At 39.5% G+C, this 14,331-nt stretch overlaps 1 protein-coding gene and 1 pseudogene across 16 annotated transcripts in view; both read right to left on the bottom strand.

Moving 5' to 3' along the window:
* CADPS (calcium dependent secretion activator) overlaps positions 1-14,331 on the bottom strand; it is a 489,640-nt gene that overhangs the window by 384,624 nt on the left and 90,685 nt on the right. The window lies entirely within an intron of this gene.
* LOC112618350 lies at positions 2,301-6,877 on the bottom strand (annotated as a pseudogene).

The raw sequence follows: 14,331 nt of genomic DNA, 5'->3' as shown, positions 1-14,331 counted from the left end.
TCTGCCTCCCAGGTTCAAGTGGTTCTCATGCTTCAGCCTCCCAAGTAGCTAGAATTACAGGCGTGCACTACCACACCCAGCCAATTTTTGTATTTTTTTTTTTTTAGTAGAGATAGGTTTTCACCACGTTGGCCAGGCTGGTCTCAAACTCCTGGCCTCAAACAATCTGCCCACCTTGGCCCCCCAAAGTGCTGGGATTACAGGCATGAGCCACTGCTCCTGGCCCATAAGTGGTTTTATTTTAAAAAAATCATACATTGGTCATATCAAAAATGAATTGTGTGAGTTATGTTAATTTTCCAAATGTTCACACATTTCATCACACAATACATAAAAAAATCATATGACTTAATATTGCCACTGATATCAAAAAAATCTTTAGGTATTAAGAAACTGTCCAGATTATGATGGTGATTGAAATCTCAAATTTTATTATTGGCAAAAAATATTGTCAGTTGTTTTTCTTGAAATAACAGGCTCTCTCCATTTACTTTATAGAAAACATCTATGAAATACCTACATTTGTGTGTTGTTTTTCCAAGTAAAAATGATATTCCATTTTTTTAAAAGGCTTGTTTAGTTGGAAACTCAGTCAGACAAGTCCCTTCCCATGAGACAACCATTGTCCTTCCTCATGCTACCTAAGTGCTTTATGTAGTTACCATTTCATTGTATAGAATATTAAAAAGGTATGTGCCCAAGAATCAACATTTAATAAAATTAACACTTTCTATGGTTTCATCAAGGAAAGTATTCTGTGAAGTTGGCCATTTTTAAGCAGGAAGTACATGGCCACGAGAGATATAATGATTACTAGTACAGTTTGGCACCACTACCTTGGTTTGTGCAAAAGTACCAGCAGTCTTCCTCATCATTGCTTTTTCATCATTATTGGTAATGTTAACATAGTGAGAAAAAAAAGCATATAATGTCTTGGTATTACTAGGAAAATCACGCAGACTTCTAGGGGCATGTGGACTATGCTTTGAGAACCACTGCTCTAGTGAATCCATGATTCTGCTAGTAGTGAATCTACTACCAGCAAGGTAGTAGTCAGGAGGAGAGTGCTAGGGTATAGTCTTGGAGAAAATAGCATGAGAATATAATAAGCAGAGAACAGAACACGGTATAGGGGCTTGCATGCCAAACTGAGGAGTTGGGCTTTAATTCAAAGAATGGTGGGAAAGCATTGAAGTGTTTTACAAAGGAGAGTGACATGGTTTAAGAACATGTAGAATTGGCCGGGCGCAGTGACTCACGCCTGTAATCCCAGCACTTTGGGAGGCTGAGGCGGGTGGATCACGAGGTCAGGAGATCGAGACCACCCTGGCTAACACAGCAAAACCCCATCTCTACTAAAACTACAAAAAATTAGCCAGGCGTGGTGGTGGGAGCATGTAGTCCCAACTACTCAGGAGGCTGAGACAGGAGAATGGCGTGAACCCGGGAGGCGGAGCTTGCAGTGAGCAGAGATTGTGCCACTGCACTCCAGCCTGGGCAACAGAGCGAGACTCCTTCAAAAAAAAAAAAAAAAAAAAAAAGAACATGCAGAATCAGGGAATAGGAATGAGTTCTGCGGGTTAGCATAGAATCAGGAGAATGTTTCAGGCTTGCTGTGATATTTGAAGAGAGGAGAGTCCTGAATAGTATCTAGAATCTCAGTTTGCAGAGACAGTGATAGCTAGGAAAAGAGGAAGGCTGTAGGGAGAAAAGGTGAGAGACAGATGAGGAGGGCATTCCAGGTTGAGGGTACAAAATGGGTGAGGAAAGACAAAGATGAGAAACTGTGGGTCCTTCTTGGAGGACACAGCAAGAATCTCTTTTGTCAATTACAATCTATACCCTGCCGACTCCAAAAACAAGGATTAGAGGCGGCTGTCTGAGTATGCACAACAGAGGAGTCCAAAAATAAAGTCACAGCTATTAGAAACGAAACTGCAGATTGTTCCATTTGGCTGGAGCTCAGATTAAAATACTAGCACAGCAACATATGAAATCACTAAATCTCCACACACCATCTTGGGTCTTATAAGGTTTAATAGTGAACTTTATCAGTAGCAATTATTTCCAGAGAAAAAGTTGAAAAAATCTGAATGCAGTCTGTGTACAGGTTATACGTGCACTAATGTAACATTCACAAACTGTGACCATGAGCTTCACTGAAATTGATTTAGATAAGAACCTTATCGTGCCAGCATGAACAGGGAGAAGAGGTACAAGTGATTGGCAGTCACTTTTCAGGCTGCTGGGGGATGTGGAGGAATGTGGAGACTTTGACTGGTTGTTCTAACAATCGCCATTCAGGATCCAGAATAGCAGAGAGTAAAAACAGGACAAAGAGTGAAGGTGATCTGAAACTGGGAAATACAAAAAACACAAGTGCACACCCTAATGTAAACTAGGACCTTTAGTTAATAATAATGTATCTGTATTGGCTCATCAACTGTAACGAATAGAGCACACTAATGCAAGATGTTAATGATGGGGGAAACTGTTGGAGGTAGGGGGATAGGGAGTATATGGGGACTCTGTACTTTCTGCTCAGTTTTTCTATAAACCTAAAACTGCTCTAAAAAATAAAGTGTATTAGTTAAAGAGACACACACATGTGCACATGGAGACCTATAAAGGGATCCAAATACAGCAGCACATGATGCAGGCCTAAGCATGCCCAGGGAAGAACAGAAAATTCTATCACTCAAGCCTGTCCTGATATTCAGAAGCAGGAAAGAGTAAAAAGCCATCAGCATTTCTGAGTTTCATCATCTCATGTCTTATGGCAATATGAGCCGACTGAATTGTACTGAGGTTTCAGACTTTTCTGCACTCGCAGATGAGTTCTGGCTTATTAAAATGATATTTATCATTGGCTCACTTCTCCCGCTGTTATTTTATATTATTGATAATTTAAAGGCATCAGTGATTTAATGACTCTCGCTCCATTTGACAGAGAAATAGCTTTGGTTCCTTTTGGAAGCAGTGGAGAGGTTGAACTTCCCTCAGGTTGACTGACACCGCTGGTCCTATCAATGGACAAACTATATATTTCATGTATTGGTAAACACGTGGGGATGCTTCATGGAATATTACTACAATCACTTTGGAGATAGCTCCTTTTCCCCCTTATAACATTTGGTTGCAAGAAATGTCGAGATCATTGCCCCTGTGGTTAGTTAACAATTGTTCAAATTTCATTTTTTAGTAAGTCGATTTTTTTTTAGTAACTCCCCTGATGCATTTTAAAGCTATTAATGCCGTTTAAAAGCCTTTCTGCATTTTCCCTTCACTTTCTTTACTTGGCAAAATCTTGTTTGTCTATCAAAATACTACTTCAGATCACTTCTCTCTGATGGCTCCTTCCAGCCCCTGAATGATACCTCTTTAGTCTGAACTCCCTCATCCCTGACTCTTGGTATTTATTATATGATTGATACATGGCATGAACTTTAATGTCTATCTTGCATCAGCATTACCCATGAAGCTTGCAGAAAATATTGATACCTGTACACCCACCACAGACCCACTCACTCAGAATGGCTGGGAATAGAAACCCAGGTATGTACAAGTTTAGAAACTTCACGAGCATTTCTGACATATGCCAAAGTTAAGAGCCATTGCAAGAAACACCTGCTGAATGAACTGAACTATGGTATATTTTTATAAAGGATTAAAGGTATTTCCTATTCTCTTTAGTATGAGTTAAATTTTCTGCAACTTCATGTGAAATAGAAACTAGATTTTTCTTTTTCAGAAAGAACATTTACTTTTTTTTTTTTTGAGATGGAATCTTGCTCTGTCACCCAATGGCATGATCTCAGCTCACTGCAACCTCCACCTGCCGGGTTCAAGCAATTCTATCTCAGCCTCTCAAGTAGCTGGGATTACAGGCACATGCCACCATGCCTGGCTAATGTTTGTATTTTTAGTAGAGACGGGGTTTTGCATATTGGCCAATCTGGTCTCGGACTCCTGACCTCAGGTGATCCACCCACCTTGGCCTCCCAAAGTGCTGGGATTATAATAACCTCTTTTGCTTTCTTGCCAAATGTCTTTGGAGCTGGTGCTTTTGGGGCTGGAGTGTTTTGACCCTTCTGAGAGTCCAAAGGAAGCACTGCCTTCTGGCCTTTGGTTTTCTGGGCAGGAACCTTCTGGGTTGCAGCCTTCTTGCGCTCAGCGGTCATCTTTTTTTTCTGTAACTTTAGCAGCAGCACTCTTAATAGCAGGTGCTTTTTTGGGAGATGTTTTCAGGAGAGCTGCCTTTGAAGCTTCTTAATTTCATTCTTGATTATTCCGTTCCCCATTTTGCCTTCATGACTTTAAAATGATCAAAATCTGCCATCTTGGCTTTCCCTTCTCTGGCTTCAATCTTCTTTGCCCGTCATATGGCTGCCCATTTTGTGTTGTCTGTCTTCTGCCAGGCTTGTGGGACATAATTCTGGTGGGTACTGTGTGGAAACTTGAAGATGAAATCAGTGAGCTGCACGCATTTGAAAGGCATAGCCTGTCTCCTTACTTGAGTGCAAGGTCTTTCGACCAAAGCCCCATTCTGATCAATAACATCTACAGTTGTGACCAGTTTTCCAACGTAAGGTCCAAAGAAGATGTAGGTTACCTGACCAACCTCCACGAAGCTCCTCAACACAATGTCAGTGGCATTCAGTGAGAAGGAAACTAGATTTTTCAATGCAGTTTTAGAAGACTAAACTAGGGGACAGTAGATGGTACAGTGAAGCAGATTCAGGGGTAACATAAAGATAAAATTCTGTTATTTTGAACACTTTAAAAATGAGTTAGGTTGCCATTTGATGCAGTTTCTTGTCATTGAGAGTATTTGCTTGTTTGGAAAGGATTCATCATTGAACTCAGGGCTAGTGGCTACCGCAGCCCCTTGCACATAGAATTTATGGTACTTTATTTCATAGGGTTTTTTTTTTCTTTTCTTCCAGGCTGGTCTCAAACTCCTGGGCTCGGGCAATGCTCCCGCCTTGGCCTCCCAAAATGCTGGGATTACAGGCGTGAGCCACTGTGCCTGGCCCCAGAGGTATTTTCCAAATAGAAAAATGATCCAAAACTTGAAAATACAGACTGGGCAACATAGCGAAATCCCATACCTCAAAACTGTTTCAAAAAATTAGCCAGGCATAGTGGTGCATGACTGTGGTCCCAGCTACTTTGGAGGCTGAGATGGGAGGATTGCTTGAGCCCCGCAGCTTGAAGTTGCAGTGACCTATGATGGCACCACTGCACTCCAGCATGGGTAACAGGCCCATCTCAAAAAAAAATTAAAATTATAAATTAAACTTGAAAATAAAAATAAAAGATGAACGTGTCACCTAGTTTGTGATGGAGGACATTGTGTAAAAAGTTTGGAGAATGAGGTCCTCTCATTCTCCAGAAAAACTCTAAGTTTGTTTGACTTACTTTTTTTCTACTGATTAGGTCCAGACTCTATGAAGCTAGAAGTTAACTTGTAGAATACTGATAAGTTGCAAATGATTTCTGTCTAGTGGAAAAAAGATGAGCCCCCAAATTATAGTATTACTGATCTAATAAACATTAACCAATTTTGAATATAACTCAGCAAACTTATTTTTGCATTCCTTTGCTGGTTGCCTATATAAATCTCTCATCATTTATTGCTCTTTGAACCAGCTTTTCCATCTTGCTAGTTCCTTCATTAACGAGTTAAATAAATCTTTGATAATGGCTCATTAGATATTTATATGAGTTATGTTTTTAACTTTGTGAAAAATATACTTTGACAATATATAAAGGACTTATCATAGGGCTTGGCAATCAAGTGCTATCCAATAAGTGTTAGTCATTACCTATATCTTAGGACTCGTACATTTATATTTTAAAAAGATACTATTAGGGCTGATGGTATTAGGATATAATTTGCTTCATTATCTGTGATTCTCGCTGCTAATATGAATGAGATCTACTGAGATAAGCAACCAAACTTGTGTTGCAGGAGGTGTATGTTTCTGGGGTAAGAGGACAAGTACCACTATATTCACATAAAACATAACTGGGAGGCTCATCCTAGGGCAGACTCCACAATCTCTCTCAGGAATGTTTGCTCTCCTGAAGGCTTACAGCAGAGAAAGCCACCAGCCCTTTTGCAGCTAAGTTGGCTGCTGCCAAATATAAGAGCAGTGAATCTACTAGCAGGAACAACTTGAGGCCCTGTCAGAATGCATACTCCATGGATACACTCCCATTTAGAAATACAAAAGTCACTCTTACACAAACCTCCTTTCAAAGAATAAGTGGATTTGAAGTTGGGTGCAAAGCCCAGAGAAGAGTAGATATGCTGAATCAGTCTCCTGGGCCTCTGACACATCAGCAGAGAAGGGACAATGACACACGTGACTCCCAGCATGGGCAGCCAAGAATCCATGAGCAGAAATGGACAGAGGAGCAATGTGGGACAAGTCTTCTGAAAAGAGCAAGTTCAGTTGTCGGGAAGGAGCAAAGGGCTAGAGAGAAAACTAATCCTGGGAGTGAGAACACACCCATGATTGTGAGTGGGGGGCAGATGGCAACTGAGGTGATCTGAGATGCCCCACGGAAGCCAGTACTCAAAGCCAAGCAGACGGCAAGATGGTAGGGGAGACACAAAAGCTGCACATTCCAAGTCTTTGCACCTCAAAGACTACCTTTTGGAAGCTTTTCTCTTTGATTATGAAAAAAAATAAAATAAATAAAGGACCAGAGCAGACTTTACAGCCTTCACTTCACTAAAATTCTTCATTTGTATTTGGTCCCCAGAGCCCTCACAATTTGATTGAGACTTCTGAGTTCTAAGAAGCTTCTAGAAAAAGCTAAACATCAATTTCTAGTCACTTATTTCCTAATGTCTCCCTTTACCCATACTCAGTTGACATCTGCACTACTGAGAGATCTGGATTTTTGGTGAAGGTTTAGAAGGACAGAGTCATCATTCTGGAATGTTGGTTAAAAATATATGGGGAAAGGAGAAGATATCCAAAGGTGGGAGACAGAAAAGAAATACCATAGGGGGAAAAAAAGACATTTCCCCCTCCTGGTAATTTTTGTACAAGGTGGTCATTAATAAAGCCTCTCTAAAGTTTAACATCAGGACTTACTGTTCAAATTTCAGAAGCCCTAATCCATCCATCCATCCATCCATCCATCCATCCATCCATCCATCCATCCATCCATCCATCCATCCATCCATCCATCCACTCATGCATCCATCCACCCACCTGTTCAACCACTTATTAAGCATCACTATGTGCCAAGCACTGTTCTAAGCATTGAAAAGTCAGTGATAATTTAAAAAGCAAACAATCTTGCCCTTTTGGAGCTACCATTCTAGTTGATGATAATGAGGCCCAATGGATGATATGGGTTCATGCCCAGCACTTTACTTAATGTGTCATTAAAAGAGGTAAATTTGGACTCACAGTTTTTCATGAAGACACCAAAGGGCAAAATGGCTTCAAAAAAGAATGCAAGCAGAAAAAAATAGGGAGAGACAAATTCTATACATTAAAATTTGGCCATGAAGGATGGTCACATTTCTTTCTCTAAGAGGATGTACAGCATTTAAAGAGCAGAAATATTAGATTACATGGGGGCTAAACCTTGGATCAGAGGAAAGCGGCCTTGAAAATTATCTTTGGTGCATAAGCATGGGATTTTAGGAGTTTTGCATATAGTCTAGTTTTGTTTTTTGTTTTTTTGTTTTTGGTTGTTTTTTGTTTTTGTTTTTGTTTTTGTTTGAGATGGAGTCTTGCTCTGTTGCATAGGCTGGAGTGAAGTGGCCCCATCTCATCTCACTGCAACCTCTGCCTCCTGGGTTCAAGCAATTCTCCTGCCTTAGCCTCTCAAGTAGCTGGGATTACAGGTGCCTGCCACCATGCCTGGCTAATTTTTGTATTTTCAGTAGAGATGGGGTTTTGCCATGTTGGCTAGGCTGGTGTCAAATTCCTGACCTCAGGTTATCCACCTGCCTCAGCCTCACGAAGTGCTGGGATTACAGGCTTGAGCCATTGCATCTGGCCTAGTCTAGCACTTTTTAATATAGCATCTTACATTCCTCCAGAAGATTGCTATGGTTCCAGAAAGAAAACAAACACTAAAAATGTGTGGCTTTCCTTGCACAAAGGTGACCTAAGTGATCGGTCTGAGACCTGGGCAAGCAATGTCAGTGATGTGTGTTCTCTCTGTTTCCCAGGAAAAGGCAAACTCTAGTTTCAAGCATAGGTGGGAATGGTGTACCTCAACTTTTTTTTTTTTTTGAACCACTAAGAACTACTATTGTTTCCTTCTACAGACCCAAGTTCTGAAAGACAACTTCCTAAAACTCTGTATTTATCAAGTAATGGTAAACCAAGACTATTTCTTATTTTTATTACTCTGAGCCTCAGGTTAGCAGTACCTCTACACTGAACTGATATAATTCCAGGTTTGATGTGTTAGCGGTCCTGGGAAAATTGAAAGACAGCAAATATATATCGGGGCTCCTGGGGTCTGGAGCAAGACAACCATGTGGCACTTGAATTCCAGCTCAGCACTTATTGGTTGTGAGAGCTTAGGCAATTTTCTTAACCTATTAGACATGATTATAAAGTTAGAGGAGGCAAGTTAAAAAAGATATATGTGCAAGGCTATTTGTTAAAGTATTACTTATAACAGCAAATGTCTATTGCTGGGGACTGGTTAAGTAACAATTGTGTCTCCACACAATCAAGTACTATACAAGTATAAAAGGAGTGGAGAATAGCTTTAGATACTGATATGGAATGAACTCCATTGGATATTGTTAATTTAAAAATATGAGGTCGAGAAATACATGTATAGCATAGTACTATTTATCTAAGAGAGAAGAAGAGAAATACACACAAGTGCATACATGTGTGAATGCACACATGCACACTTACATTATAAAACATTACAAACCAAAGCTGAAAATGAAATGATGTCTAGACCTCTGAATACCATTTCCTATGAAACTTAACCAGGGTTCCTTGGAGCAATGGCTGATTTCCTGTCTTAAGCATGAAATGTACATGATGACCCTTATCTTACCAGAAATTAAGGAAGCTCTCAAAGACTGCTGGGATTCTATTTAAAAAGGACATAGGAACCAATTAAAGGAGGCTCTCTCTGGCCATAGATGGTTTGAGAATGTATAAAAATAATGGCTACATAGTATGTGATGTCAAATTATTTAAATCATAACATTACTCATAAAACCAAATATATAAATGATCACCTTCCAAGGATGTTAAGGTACCAACCCATTGTTTTGATAACGTAAGTATCAAGCTTTTTGTGTGTGTTTGTACATGCCATATGAATTGCATCTCAGACTAACTAAATAATTCATGAGAAAAACTTTCTCTTTATAGGCTTTTTCCAGCTAATACATGAAAAATAGAATGATACTCTTCACCCTGTTGCAACTTCCAATGAAATAATGGATGTAGACAATTGTCACTGATGGATATTAAAAGAAAGAGAACTAGTTATTATGTGTCTACTGATGGAGGTACAGATACTGCCGCTGAAGTATTCCTGTAGAAGAATCAAATATTAATGTGATAATCACTGGATCCTATTACCAATTTATGGGGGAACAGAGAGAACTATGTTAAATAATATCAAGGGGTGTAACCAGCAAAATCCAGACTGTGGGAAACTCTCCAAGAAAAATGATCTAGTATTTTCAAGAAAAGAATGCAAGCAGAAAAAAATAGGGAGAGAGAAATTCTATACATTAAAAGATACACAAGGGCCATATCAATCCATTACAATGTATGCACCTCATTTGGAACCTGATTTGAATGAGTGAACTAGAAAATATTTGTGAGATCTTTAAGGAAGTTGGAAACTGACTGAATATTTGAGGATATTAAAGGGCTACTGTTAGGCTTTCAGGTGTAATAATGGTACAGTGGGTTATGTTTGAAAAACAGATCTTTATATTTTGGAGATTTATATCATAATATCTATAATGTTATGCCTGGAATATGCTTTAAAATAATTCATTTCAGGAGTATGGAGAGCACAAATGAAAGAGATTAACCATGAAGTGATCAATTATAAGCTGGATGATGGGTATAAGAGAGTTAAACTAACCTCTCTACCTGTTTATATGTATATATGTTTGATATTTTCATAATTTAGAGTGTTTTTAAAAGCTAGTGAGTGATATAACTCTGGTGGGAGTGGTGGCAGGGTCAAAGGCAGGGAATGCCGGTGACCAGGTCTATTTATAGCAACGTAACTTTCCCACCATGATCATGCTTCATCTCAACATCCTAGCACTGTGAGAGTTTCATTTGTTTGTGCCACACTGCAAACATTTTGAAAAGCTGATTTTTGAATGTCATACACTTTGAGCCTTGCTTTGCCATCCAGCATTTTTGTTGTTGTTGATACCAAAGTAACCTTCTTACAGGATTGCATTACTCACTCAGTACATAATGGTGAGATTTCTGGTCATTCCCAAGACTGAAAGAATGTAATATGATACTATTAAAGACCCATCAGCTTCCCTGCTCCCATATCTGCTCAAGGTGATTAAGTTGGTGATAAGAAGGTAAGCGCAGTGAGTAGGAAAATGGCAGAGTCAAACACTGTTCCTATTTCTCATTGGCCATATTATGAGGTTAAAACAGACGAGTTATTCAAATCTCTCAAGACCAGCCTTTCCCAGTGCAAACATGAAAAATATTTTATATATGGATCATCATCAACACTGAACCATGCCCTGTGCATACTGTGTCTTGAGACGTCAGCTAATGATAGCTTGAAACTATCACAATTAGTAAGTCATAAAAAACCAAGCATCTAGGACACAAAGAAAAACTCTTTTCAAAAAGAGAAAAAAAGGGCCAGGAGTGGTGGCTCTAGCCTGTAATTCCAGCACTTTGGGAGGCTGAGGCAGGCGGATCATTTGAGGCCAGGAGTTCAAAACCAGACTGGCCATCATGGTGAAACCCCGTCTCTACTAAACGTACAAATATTAGCCAGGCATGGTGGTGCATGCCTGTATTCCCAGCTACTTAGGAGGCTGAGGCACGAGAATCGCTTGAATGTGGGAGGCAGAGACTGCAGTGAGCCGAGATCGTGTCACTGCACTCCAGCTTGGGGCATAGAGCAAGACCCGCTTACAATAAAATAAAATAAAATAAAATATGAAATAAAATAAAATAAAAATAAAGTTAGTTATTTTCTTGTTAACCATTGAAAAAAAGGATGTTATGCAGAAAGCAATGTGAAAGTAGAAACTCTTTTTGGAAATGACTCTTCTAATGTGTGATGTGAGGATGTACCCATATATTTGATGTGCCTATAAAAATCTCTAATGGTAATTCCAGCATTTGGGGAGGCTGAGGCGGGGCGATTGCTTAAGGTCAGGAGTTCAAGAGCAGCCAGGGCAACATAGCAAGACCCTATCTCTAAAAAATTAAACACAATGGCTAGGTATGGTGTCACATGCCTGTAGTCCCAGCTACTGAAGTAAGAGGCTGAAGTAGGATAATAGCTTGAACTCAGGAGTTTGAGGTTAAAGTGAGCTATGATCGTGCCACTGCACTTCAGCCTGGGTGACAGTGTGAGAACTTGTCCCTACAACACACACACACAGACACACAGACACACACACACACAATCTTCCTAAAATATTGTAAATGATCTTATAAACTTGATTAATCTGCTCTCAGAGGTTTTGAACTAAGTTTTAAAGAAATTTTCAAAAAAATATAAAGACAAAACTTTTATTGAATAATAACAATAGATTGACACTAGAAAAGACAGCAATTTGCTAGCAGACGTTTTAAAAATCCTGGAGTAATTGGTGGGTAGAATTGAAACACAGATATCTTGGTATCAAAAGCACAGCCAGCAATGCCTATCTTTCATTTCAATCTAAGGATCTTTCTGAGGCATCTTTTTCAGTTATGATCAAGTAATGTTTTAAAAACCTCAAGCTGGGCATAGTGGCTCATGCCTGTAATCTCAGCACTTTGGAGGCTGAGGCAGGAGGATCACTTGAGCTCAGGAGTTAGAGACAAGTTTGAGCAATATGGCGAAACCCTGTCTCTACTAAAAATATAAAAAATTAGTGGGGCATGGTTGCATGCACCTGTGGTCCCAGCTACTTGGGAGGCTGAGGCGGGAGGATCACTTGAGTCCAGGAGGAGGAGGTTGCAGTGAGCCAAGATCGTACCACTGCACTCCAGCCCGGGTGACAGAGCACGATCCTGTCTCACACACACACGCAAAAAACCAAAAGCCTCATAACTGTGCCTTTGAGTTACTAATTCAGAAAGCCTGAAACAAAAATTTTCAAAAATACTAAAGCATATTCAAGCATATTTTTTATTATTATTTCATTTTCATGAGAGTGAAAACACTTTCATACCATTGATAAATATAATACAACCAAAACATTATTTTTTCTATGGCTCACCCTTTTAAATGTATACTTTTATCTATATTTTTCCTTGCATAGTATATTAGCATAAGACTAGTTATTAATAAATGAGTGCAAAGAAGAGGGTATCCTCAAAATGTTTTACTGACAGGATGTGTGTTCAAAATAGCTTGGAAACCATGGATACAGCGATTAAGGGTCTTTTTTTTTTTTTTTTTTAAATTTATTTATTATTATTATACTTTAAGTTGTAGGGTACATCTGCATAACGTGCAGGTTTGTTACATATGTATACTTGTGCCATGTTGGTCTGCTGCACCCATCAACTCGTCATTTACATCAGGTATAACTCCCAATGCAATCCCTCCCCCCTCCCCCCTCCCCATGATAGGCCCCGGTGTGTGATGTTCCCCTTCCTGAGTCCAAGTGATCTCATTGTTCAGTTCCCACCTATGAGTGAGAACATGCGGTGTTTGGTTTTCTGTTCTTGTGATAGTTTGCTAAGAATGATGGTTTCCAGCTGCATCCATGTCCCTACAAAGGACACAAACTCATCCTTTTTTATGGCTGCATAGTATTCCATGGTGTATATGTGCCACATTTTCTTAATCCAGTCTGTCACTGATGGACATTTGGGCTGATTCCAAGTCTTTGCTATTGTGAATAGTGCTGCAATAAACATACGTGTGCATGTGTCTTTATAGCAGCATAATTTATAATCCTTTGGGTATATCCCCAGTAATGGGATGGCTGGGTCATATGGTACATCTAGTTCTAGATCCTTGAGGAATCGCTATACTGTTTTCCATAATGGTTGAACTAGTTTACAATCCCACCAACAGTGTAAAAGTGTTCCTATTTCTCCACATCCTCTCCAGCACTTGTTGTTTCCTGACTTTTTAATGATCGCCATTCTAACTGGTGTGAGATGGTATCTCATTGTGGTTTTGATTTGCATTTCTCTGATGGCCAGTGATGATGAGCATTTTTTCATGTGTCTGTTGGCTGTATGAATGTCTTCTTTTGAGAAATGTCTGTTCATATCCTTTGCCCACTTTTTGATGGGGTTGTTTGTTTTTTTCTTGTAAATTTGTTTGAGTTCTTTGTAGGTTCTGGATATTAGCCCTTTGTCAGATGAGTAGATTGCAAAAATTTTCTCCCATTCTGTAGGTTGCCTGTTCACTCTGATGGTAGTTTCTTTTGCTGTGCAGAAGCTCTTTAGCTTAATTAGATCCCATTTGTCAATTTTGGCTTTTGCTGCCGCTGCTTTTGGTGTTTTAGACGTGAAGTCTTTGCCCATGCCTATGTCCTGAATGGTACTACCTAGGTTTTCCTCTAGGATTTTTATGCTATTAGGTCTAACATTTAAGTCTCTAATCCATCTTGAATTAATTTTCGTATAAGGAGTAAGGAAAGGATCCAGTTTCAGCTTTCTACTTATGGCTAGCCAATTTTCCCAGCACCGTTTATTAAATAGGGAATCCTTTCCCCATTTCTTGTTTCTCTCAGGTTTGTCAAAGATCAGATGGCTGTAGATGTGTGGTATTATTTCTGAGGACTCTGTTCTGTTCCATTGGTCTCTATCTCTGTTTTGGTACCAGTACCATGCTGTTTTTGTTACTGTAGCCTTGTAGTATAGTTTGAAGTCAGGTAGCATGATGCCTCCAGCTTTGTTCTTTTGACTTAGGATTGTCTTGGCAATGTGGGCTCTTTTTTGGTTCCATATGAACTTTAAAGCAGTTTTTTCCAATTCTGTGAAGAAAGTCATTGGTAGTTTGATGGGGATGGCATTGAATCTATAAATTACCTTGGGCAGTATGGCCATTTTCACGATATTGATTCTTCCTATCCATGAGCATGGTATGTTCTTCCATTTGTTTGTGTCCTCTTTTATTTCACTGAGCAGTGGTTTGTAG

Source organism: Theropithecus gelada, chromosome 2, assembly GCF_003255815.1.
Source record: "Theropithecus gelada isolate Dixy chromosome 2, Tgel_1.0, whole genome shotgun sequence".
In the NCBI taxonomy this organism is placed as follows: Eukaryota; Metazoa; Chordata; class Mammalia; order Primates; family Cercopithecidae; genus Theropithecus; species Theropithecus gelada.
The sequence above is the reverse complement of the archived record's forward strand: the minus strand, read 5'-3'. Positions and strand labels throughout refer to the sequence as shown.